Source organism: Ammodytes marinus, assembly GCF_949987685.1.
Source record: "Ammodytes marinus genome assembly, chromosome: 15".
Lineage (NCBI taxonomy): Eukaryota > Metazoa > Chordata > Actinopteri > Uranoscopiformes > Ammodytidae > Ammodytes > Ammodytes marinus.
Window position 1 is genome coordinate 13,699,155 of NC_137219.1, and position 11,307 is coordinate 13,710,461.

The following is an 11,307-nucleotide window of genomic DNA, read 5'->3' on the forward strand; positions in this document are numbered from 1 at the left end:
CTCAGAAATTTACTTTGCACTAGCTGCTCCGCCCTTGTAGAACCAACTGCCACCTGGCCAGGGCTGTACGCTTATTTTTTTAGGTGGTAGCACTGGTGCTAGCAAGCAAAAAAATTCAGTAGCACAAAAATAGATTTGGTAGCACACAAAGTATGATCGAAAACTTGCATGACCCTAACCCTTGCATTTTGCTCTAATTACCTTTGAGCATGTCATCTTGGTTTTATTTGAGATTCTCAATGAATATGATATCCTAGTGTGCAGTAGTAATTGTAGAAAAATGAATAGGGGTGCACTGATTGCAATTTAGACAAAAGAGTCTAACCTGCCAATGGCAATTTTTTTGCTGATTCAGAATTATTCCCCCCATAGAACTATAAAAATAATGTCTATACCTATATATTTTTATAAACATATCATTATTATATTAGGCTAATAATAACAAACATTTTTAGAACATTTCATTCTTTTAATGAAAACCAAACTTTAAAACATTTAACATATAGCCTATTAAATAAATTAGTCAACATATTTATACAATTTAGGCCAAGTTAAATAGGTTGTGTCAATCTTTGTCAGTTACTATCATAGATAGTTACTGCTGTTGACTGCAGGGCTGTGAAGCGGCCTAACTTCCTGTTCTTACCTGCTTCAAAATAAAAGTCAACTCGCATTTGGCTAGTAACCGACGTTTATTGTGAAGGCGCACAGGAAATGTTCTGTTTGCACACGCGCTAACTTGACTGCCTTAATGTAAAGGGAGCCGTCTCCTTCCTGTTTTTAACCGTTGGTGAAGTTAGACGCTATAATCTCGCCGCACAAGCACAGATCCTGAGCACACATCTTTCACCAGCCAAAGTGGAGGGTAGACTTAATAACTTACTCGCCTAAGACTACATTCACCCGCATTTGGAGAGTTTTAATGTAGAGCCCTCTAAGCAGTGTTGTGCAGCGCTCCTCTGTGTCTCAAACAGACAGCATCTGCTCATTAGCACTGGTGCGACTGGATTCGTATTCATCATCGCACGTGATCAATTTCAGTAGCAAATGCGATCAAAACTGTCGCACTGTACAGCCCTGCACCTGGCATATGCGATTCCCCCTCCATTTCTGCCTTTACATCAAGGATCAAAACCCATCTGTACACCCTGGCTTTTCCTCCCAATCAACTATCTTACCTCTGCACTACTATCTTTGTTTATATATGGATGTATGGGCTTTATGTCTTTTGGTTATTGTTATTTTACCTTCATTTTCTACCTACTGAATGCACTATGTTCAGCACTTTGGACAGTGCAAACTGTTATAAATGTGCTTTTATAAATACATTTTACTTACTTACTTACTTACTTATAACTCACCCCAGGCCCTCTGGCACAAATCACCCCAACCCCAGAATTTTGGATAATAAGCATGATGCAGCAGTTTAGGGCTGACATTGTGCTCACTATATAGACACAAAGTGTAGCATACTAAAGCACTAAAACATGTGTCAAATGTTTTCAAACGTGTTTATAATTGTTCAGACACAATAATCAAAAAACCTTGATCATGGAAATTTTACATTGAAAGGCAAAAACTGTTTTTTGAGGTTAAATGTGCCTATATCTTATTCCATGTTTCTCCCTTCTTTACAGGATGAGTTAAATGGATGGCTCTTCTTAAATATGTGGTCACATTTCCAATTTCTTCTATGGTTTTCTAGAAACAAGGGGTGGCACAACTTCCCCACCGGCACAATTTAGGCCACTCTCCCCTAACATAAAAAATAAAAAAATGTAAAAGCTAACAAAACTAAAACAAGAGGTACTCCGGAAACTCCGCTCATCCAAAAGCACATCGAAAAAAATTCCAATTGAAATTGGAAAATCCCAAAAAAAACTAAAAACAAACAACAAGATCGACAACAACAAGGTCATCAACAACATAATACAAAATAAAAAAAATTGTTTCTGAATTTAAAGGTCCCATATTATGCTAAATGCACTTTTTAAATGTGTTCCAACATATCCATGCGTCCACGGTGTGCCTAGAGACTGCCAAAATATCAAAAAAAATAACAATCTCTCCTTTTCTCACTCTCCCCTTTTCTGAAACCCCCCACCCCTCCACCTCAATATACTCCAGTCAGAATTCTCCCAGTTTCTGACCTCACAAACTGGAAAGCCAGAAGCTTCCACTGTGCAGCCCACACCCCTATTTCTTATTGGTCCACGGCCCTGACAGACAGAGGGCGAGGCGTATCTGGCTTCGCTTCCGGACAGGGGGCGGGGGCAGCTCAAAGATTGTATATTTACGAGGGGAGCTGCAGCTCTTTTTAAAAAATAGGCCATTGTGAGATTAGCTGAACATCAGCATAGTACAATAAATTATCTGAAAGTTTTTTTCAGCAAACAATTAAAGAAAAACGTATTAGGGACCACTAAGACCATATAATATGGTGTATAATAGTACCGAAAAGTGTATAATATGGGAGCTTTAACTCTTTTGTTTTTTTTATGATGAAATATTGAGAGTTGTAAATACTCATGTTGACAAAGTTATAAAATGCTAAATTATGAATGATTCTAATACAATTATTTCTTGAAGGTCTTGCTCCATTTCAAGTTTATTACTTGAACACCTAATCATCCATTGAGATAAAATCAACCACAAAAACTGTTCAAAATACTACTGTAGGTCTGTTAAAAGCCACACACCTTCTTTCATAGACTGTGAGCAATTGAAGAACAATTGTATTTGCCTAGCAGCCGGACAAAGAAATCTTTTCAAAGTGTATCAGTGAATAATATCACAATTTTCCAAGCCTGCATCATTAGGCACCACACAAGCGCAGACTGTCTCCAGGGGAGCTTCTCCAGGGAGCCCTCAAACCTTGCCTGCTATTCCTCATGTTACCAGGACAACAGACAGCGAGCTGGCAGTACACGAGTCAGTGTTTCATAGCAACAGATTGGCTTCAGAATCCCATTCTGACCAATCAGGAGCTATAGCGCTTGTAGAGGAATTCCTATTGTGGCTCCATTCTAGTGTGTAGGAGGAGAGGGGGTGGGGCCACGTGTGTTGTGTGGTACACAAAGCAGAGCACAATTGACAATAAGAGATGGCTTACAATCATACAACAGGTAATCTTTGGTTTGTTGTCAGGCATTACTCAGTATTTATAACACAAACATACACAAATTCATCACAAATGTATATCTCATTGAGGAAAATGTGTGTAAGCTCCTTTCCAGCAATACATAATAATAAAGGATTTCGAATTGAATTAAACCCAACAAATATTTGAATCACTGTGCTCCATAACAGCTGATAGAACAATGGAATAGCATATAGACATTAACTGAGAGATTTCCCTTTCACATTTTATGGCTTTTGTATCCATATCATTATTTTTTTTTTAGCTTAGCAACTATCAAACTTATCACTAACAAAGTAGGCTACAGAATTTCAAGGAAATTCACATAAACACAATGCAATGTCAAAAATGGTCAATGTTCAGGAATCCAAGGTTCTCTGTTTTGTAGCCATGTCATTGAATTGTGGGTTATTTTGGGTGCAAAATTATCGTCTTTAACTCTCTTATTTTTCTTATTAGTGCAATTTTGTAGTACACATACTGTACATGACTGAAAATGTAGGAGATGATGTGCAATGCAAGGATTTGTGATTACTTTGATGGCCATTTTGCACATTTTAAAGCTAATCAAACATGGATTTGTTGAAATGAAGGATGAAATAATCATTTGAATCCAGTTATGTGTCACTTACAAATAGAATGCACATGGCCCTTTGAATCTTTTCCCCCCTTGTGCGTTAATAATACATTGACGGCCAAAATAGCTTACCAATGTACAAAAAATCAGGGAAGTAAATCATTGTTAAATGGCTACATTTATATAGCACTTACAATGTTCTTTTCAAGGCTTTTGCCGGTTATTCAACCATTCAAGCACACAATCACAAACTGATGTTGGAGAGCTAACATGCACGGTGCAGAACATGCAGGCAGTAAACTCCCCATACATTTTTGCAGAACATGGTCATGTGAGACTCTGTGATTGGTTTTGTTCTTCTGTATTGCATTTTTTCAGTAGTAAGATAAAGAAAACAAGGAAGGAAGGATGAAGGATTCTTTAGTGTTTTTTTCACACAGCCTGGGATTTATTTACCTGCTGTGTCCTTTCACCAAAATGCCAATTTGCAATGACGGGGCCAGGGGAACAACTGACTGACAGTATTTTCCCCAAGTTCAACTGAGCTCACAAAGTATTCTGGATATTTGGACAACATTAGCATAAAATATTATCACCAAACCATGTAAAGAACAAGAAAGTCAGATTCAAGCATGAGCATAAGGGCAAAATGTTAATATAACATCTTACCCACCCAGGTCAAAAAGAAGTATACTTAATTGCATAAAAAAATTACTGGAAGTTCAAATAGTATGTTTGAAGTACATTGGTATTTATAAAGTACTTACTTGAAATGCATTAAAGATACCCTTTCTTGCACTTTAACATACTAGTCAAAAGTATACTTTGATTACTAGTGTATTAAATATATGCTAAATTATGCTTCTAAAAAATATACTAAAATGTAAGCATATTATTTTGAACATTTTAGTGTACTTACCCAAAACATATTTATTTTATGCTTATTTATAGTGCTATTTTATAGTGCTTTGTTTAAGTACATTTAAAAATAATTCCACTTCAAGTGTTATAAATGTATAGGCTACTTATAGCATGTTTGCTTTAATTGGTACCAAATTATATTATTATGTAATGTACAGTAAGTAAGTGCTTCAGTCTTCTTATCAGAAGTAGGATTTTTGAAGCATGTTTTTCTTATACATTTTAAGTAGCTATATTTTTATTAAAGCATATTAATTAATTTAAACGTCATTATACTATATACTGTAGGTAGCTATAATCCGCGCAGGTGTAGTTTAACAAAGAGCACTCCTAATGTATTATACATTTAATTAAATCTCAGAGTATACCAATGTAACTTTTAATAAAAAAAATCTGATTTTTTTGTACTTATAAAATTTATTTTATGTAGCACTGTACATTATAGTGTAGGCCTACTTATTACAAAAAAATCTCAATAGTTCATTACAACACTAAACCAAATAGGCATATTTTTTAAACGTACCCCCTTTAATCTAACGTGTAAACATTGTTTTAAATGGCTTCAGCATTTTACAGGTAGGTTCTGTTCTGAACGAATAGCAGCGGTGCACTTCCACAGGTGACATGGTGAGATCTTCACCGAACCAAAAAAAAAGACAGACAGTCATCGCAGTGCATTTAATTCGACCAATCACAGTCCACGTTTCCGAATCAAATGTGTATGTGCGTACTGGCCCATGAACCTGACACATGAACGTTGCGAAGAATTCCGTTGCAGATAGAGACATACGATAGAGACAGATAGGGCTGAAAGAAAAGGCTTTTGAATAATATTTTCCAAGGTTTGCTTTGCTTTATGATTCGGACATCGGCAGGTGGACTGCTCAGAAATAATAAAAGGGGAACAAAGAAGAGCGGAATATCAGTCAGCTCCGGTCAGCAACCGTGATGAACTTCACCGTGAAGAGGGCCAGTGTTTGTCTGCCAAGCCGAATCTGACATGGATAAACGAAAATACTGCAGTGCCAACCAAACTACTTCTTCTTGACGGTTAGTGAAATTTTTCGGCAGACAACACAGTTGGTTAATCTACTATTATATGGGCATCCCCCGAGTTTATAAAATATTTTGCGAGCTGGATAATGTTGGTGTGGAATTCTAACCGTTAGCAAGAACGTTATAGAGACAGTGCGGAACGCGTCATAATCGCGACATAATCAGAGGCCACGCCCATCGTGGGGGAAAACAATTCACAGCGCTCCGTTCACTTTCTATTGAATGACACTCGTATTCGGCAAACAAACTTAATAAAAACGTAATACGACATGCCTTTCACAAATACACGTTACATACTCTAAAGCCACGACTCTTGTCTGTCTATACGAGCTGTTTTTGTGAAAATTGATTGAGTAATTTTCCATATCGAGACAAAACTCTTAACTAATGTATGCTTTATGCTAGGCTAATGTTAGCCTTCTGCTGTAGGCTAGCCAGGTCGGACGGGAAAAAACACCTCAATATCTAAAATTACTCAATCATTTTTCACAAAAACAGCTCGTATGGACAGACAAGAGTAGTGGCTTTAAAGAAAGTAACGTGTTTGTGTTAAATGGATGTTTGAATAAGTTTTAATTACGTGTGTTTGCAGAAGACGGGTCTCCTTCTATACAAAGTGAACGTAACGGTGTTCAACGGTTTCCCCCACGATGGGTCCGACCGGACAAAAACACCTCAATATTGAAAATTACTCAATTATTTTTCACAAAAACAGCTCGTATAGACAGACAAGAGTCGTGGCTTTCAAGAAAGTAACGTTTTTTCGTTAAATGGATGTTTGATTAAGTTTTAATTAAGTTTGTTTGCAGAAGACAGGTCTCCTTCAATACAAAGTGAACGGAACGCTGTTCAATGTTTTCCCCCACGATGGGCGTGGCCTATTTTATGCACTGTCTCTATAGCATGGCTAAGCTCAGCTAGCTAGGCAGGGTCACATGTCCACATTGTGAAATAACCCAGTAACAACATGTTAGAATGCATTCATCACTGAAATAACTAATTCTCAATTCATCCACAACATTCAATTATATTCTAGTAAGAAAAAAATAAGGTTTTTAAATAGTGAGTGCATATTTAATCATGCACATTACTTTTTTTTTTTTTTTAGCCTTTATTTATACAGGTAAATCCCATTGAGACCGAAGACTCTTTTTCAAGGGAGACCTGTTTTCCTTTCCCACGTTACCATTCGCACACACATTCATACACCGATAGTAGGCTAACTATCGACATTCACACGAGGCAAGGTGGGTGAAGTGTCTTTCCCAAGGACACAACAACCATGACACAGGTGGCAGGGCGGGGATCGAACCTCCAACCCTTTGATCATCAGCCGACCCGCTCTACCACCTGAGCCACAGTCGCCCCATTACAGCTAACCATAGGTTTTTACAGGTGTAGCTATATAGCATGGATGAACAAGAGGATCAAAATGGAAACCGAAAAGATGACAATTAAAGCTTTTTTGCTAACTGTATTAACTTGTTGTCCCTTTCAATGACACCGTGATCAAGAAGTTTCCAAACAACACTGGAAGTGCAAGCCCTCATTTGCAGAAGAATTTGCAGACCAGGCCTACTCAAAGGAAACCACTCCACTGGAAAGATGAAGATGGGAGAATGTAATGTTTAATTTCAGTTTGTGTTTTAGTTTGTGAAAAAAGCATTTTATTATTGTGCAGGACATTTCAATGCGGAGCATGCCTCTAAGAGAATCATTCTTGTTGTGCTTTATATAATGGGATATTAATTTCTGTACATTTTGCTTCTTTAAATATACTCTGCCATACCAGAATATTTGCATTTAATTTTGGTCAAGATATAATACTGTACTTGCTGTACTCTTGCCTCCACCCCTCCCTTTCCCCCCACACTGCCACCATCCTTGTCCACAGTCTCGTCACTTCCCGTCCGGATTATTGCAACTCTCTCCTCCTCGGCCTACCTCACAAATCCTTCCATAAACTTCAACTGGTTCAGAATTCAGCTGCCCGCATCATAACTCGAACCCCCTCCATCCACCACATCACTCGTGTCCTCCAACAGCTCCACTGGCTCCCGGTCCAGATCCGTATCCAATTCAAAATCCTACTGAATACATACAAGGCCATCCCCATATTTGTCGGATCTCCTCCAGATTCCCACTGGCTCCTGTTCCCTCAGATCATCTTCCTCCATACACCTGTTTGTCCACTCTGCCCATCTCACCTCCATGGGGAGCAGAGCATTCAGCCGCTCTGCTCCCCGTCTCTGGAATTTACTACCACCCCAACTCAGAAACATTGGTTCATTCCCCCATTTCAAGTCACAACTCAAAACACATCTGTTTAAAACTGCCTATTTCATTTGATGTAAATTGCTCTGCTTCTCTCTGTTGTTTTTATTGTTGCTTTTATTTTATATTGCTCACTACTGCTTTTTAAAAGTTTTTAATGTCTGTATGGTGTCTTTGAGTGCAGTGAAAGGCGCCTTTAGATAAAATGTATTATTATTACTCTGGAAATATTTTTGTCTGTTTAATAACGATCTCTACATTAAAGTCAGTAAAATGGTGTTCTCTGTGTGTGTTGGCTTTTAAATATTTTTTTTACAGCGTAATATATTTAAAATGCATTATTTAACTTGCATTATTAATGAGCTATATTCTATATTAAGTTGTGTTAAAGTATGTTTTACTGTATGTTTTATTATACTTTTAGTGGCTCTTCAAGTATACTTATAATAATATCGTGAAAAAAGAGCAAATTTAAATTAAATTAAAGATCTACACAGAGAGCACTTCAAATGTGACTGAAAGGGTATTTTAAATATAGTTTAAAGTAATACACTAAATTGCAATAAAGATCACTTATAGTTGTTACCTAGGGAGCAAAACCCCTTTTTTTGGAAAAACAGACATGGAGCGTTGTAAAAGGTTGTTCACCAGAAATGATATCCAGGACCTTCCAGGATCCCAACCTGGGTGGACAACCTGGTCAACTAGCTGCTGGAAAGCTACAGGGGGCCGACATAGAGCAAATCAGAACCACTGTTTAAGTGAATGGGGATGGGCTAATAGGGAATTTTTTAAACGTATAGATATCATTATGAAACTTTGCAAGTTGATTACTGACATTAAAACAACAACTTTTTGTATTACAGTATTTTCCAAAAAGTTTGAATAAATATGAAAAATCATCAATATCTTAGTAATGATGCGTACATTTGCATATCTGCAAAGCCCCAAAAGTAAATTTGTTTTTAAATTTTTAAAACAAAACAAGTGTCCAACTGCCTGAAGCTTTTCCTAATCACAGTTAAAATTTGATCAATAACCCATAGAAAATGAATTTTTTACACTGTTTTTTCCAAGGGAATATCTAGCCGTTTCCTAAAATACCAGCTGGAGACTCCAAAAGGACACTTTTGGTCCATAGCACATGAAATGTAACTGTGTAAAAAAATAATTTTCTATGGGTTTTTGATCAAATTTGAACTGTGATTAGGAAAGGCTTCAGGCAGTTGGACACTTGTTTTGTTTTAAAAATTTAAAAACAAATTGACTTTGTTTTCTTTCAACATCTAGATTTTGGGGCTTTGCAGATATGCACATTTACGCATCATTAGTAAGATATTGATGATTTTTCATATTTATTTAAAAAAATTCGAAAATACTGTAATGCAAAAAGTTTTTGTTTTAATGACAATAATCAACTGGCAAAGTTTCATAATGATATCTACAAGTTCAAAAAATTCCCCATTAGCCCATCCCCATTCACCCCCACAGTGGTTCTGATTTGCTATGTCGGCCCGCTGTAGCTTTCCAGCAGCTTGTTGACAAGGTTGTCCACCCAGGTTATGATCGTGGAAGGTCCTAGATGTCATTTTTGGTGAACAACCTTTTACAACGCTCCATGTCCATAAAATCACTTTGCCCCCTGGGTATGTTCCAATTTAACACAACTAAGTACACTTAATTGTATTTCTGTTCATTTAAAGTTGAACTTTTGCATATCTAAAATAGCACTTATCATACTTAAAGTTGTTCCAAAATAACACACTTAGTATGCACTTAGTATTAGAGCACGCAAAATGCAATAAGTTTGTTTGGGAAAAGATCTACTTAAGTATACTTCTTTTCGACCTGGGCATTGTGGGTCTCCATTCCATCAAAATAAAATGTAAACCTGTTACCTCCTAGCTTTAGTAGGTTATATAGGTACCTATAGACCTTTTTTTGTGTTGCACTAAGGCCTTCATTTGTTTCTCTCCTGTTTGCTGATAAATCTGACTATTATGTTAGTAAAAACCTTGTGAAATCGTTTAAGTTAACCGACTTAATAATGACATGAATAGCCCCTGTAATGTTCTGGATGTAGGCTAAGTTTCTTTAACTATGTAAAATAATTTCTGTAGCTTTTAGCTTTCAATGTTGGTTTGATTTACCAAAAAAACAAACCAAAGTTTTTTTTAGAACGTTTTTGTCAAGTCTTTGCATGTATGACATGGAATTTGCATTCTTCACTGTCTGTTCAGGTGGTACACAATGAATTACTAATAAGTGATATTAAGTTATATTAAGAGTGTGCTGAATTAGCAATCCAAGGCTTTATGTCACTGCGATCTTGAGGGATATTTTCAAATTGATATTAAAACAAAATAACAATAAAATTATCAAGAGTGTTTTAATCATGTCAACCTGTTATGGCAGTCTGTCTAAAATGTGTCTTCACTCTTTTATATGACACTGCTTGTGGCAGCCTGTCAGAGCTTGGGGGAGGCAGTGAAATATAGCCCCTGGGTGGTATATTTAACCCTGCTGGGGCGACTCCCCCTTTTTCGAGTTCGCTCCTGGAGTTTTTGAGTTGGGGAGGAGTTGCCCGGACAGGGGAGATGTGCATGTCGAGGCCCAGATAGGGCCAGCGCAACCTTTCCTCCAGATTCCCTAACTAAGTTGAAGCGGCCTGCCCCACTTATATCACAAACGCTGCCTGTCATGCCGGCGTTCGACACGTTGTCCCTGTAGCTCCTCACTCTTCCCCAACTGCTGCTGCAGCCATGATGCCACGATGCCCTCATAACTCCCTGAGGTCATGCTTATGTGAGTCATACAGGAACAGCTTCTCAATAACAGACAGGCGCTGCCAGGGCTGGGCACACACCTGCTGCACTAACAAATTAACAATTTAACAAAAGGTAAAGGAGTAATACATTTTTTTTAAAGCATATACACCAGGGGTGTCCAAACTACGGCCCGCGGCCCGCTTTTTATTGGCCCGCGGCCGATTTTAATAATATAATGTAATATGGCCCTTTGAATTTTTTTTATTTTTTTGCATTTCTTAGTTAACCCACTGGTGCAGGGGTGTCAAAACTGATTGATTGGCCCGTGGCACATTTAAAAAATATAATGTAATATGGTCCTTTTAACTTTTAAATAATTTAAATTATATTACAGAGAAATATGTCTCATAAAAGAAAAAGAGCCATCCCAGAGGCCTGCATAATATTTTATTTTAAATTGATATTATTATAGAAAATCCATGTGTCATTCATCTGACACAGTCAGTGCGTTTACATGCAGACTCATAATCGGATAACTAAACGAATAAGACCTCAACAGGACTTTTAAACTG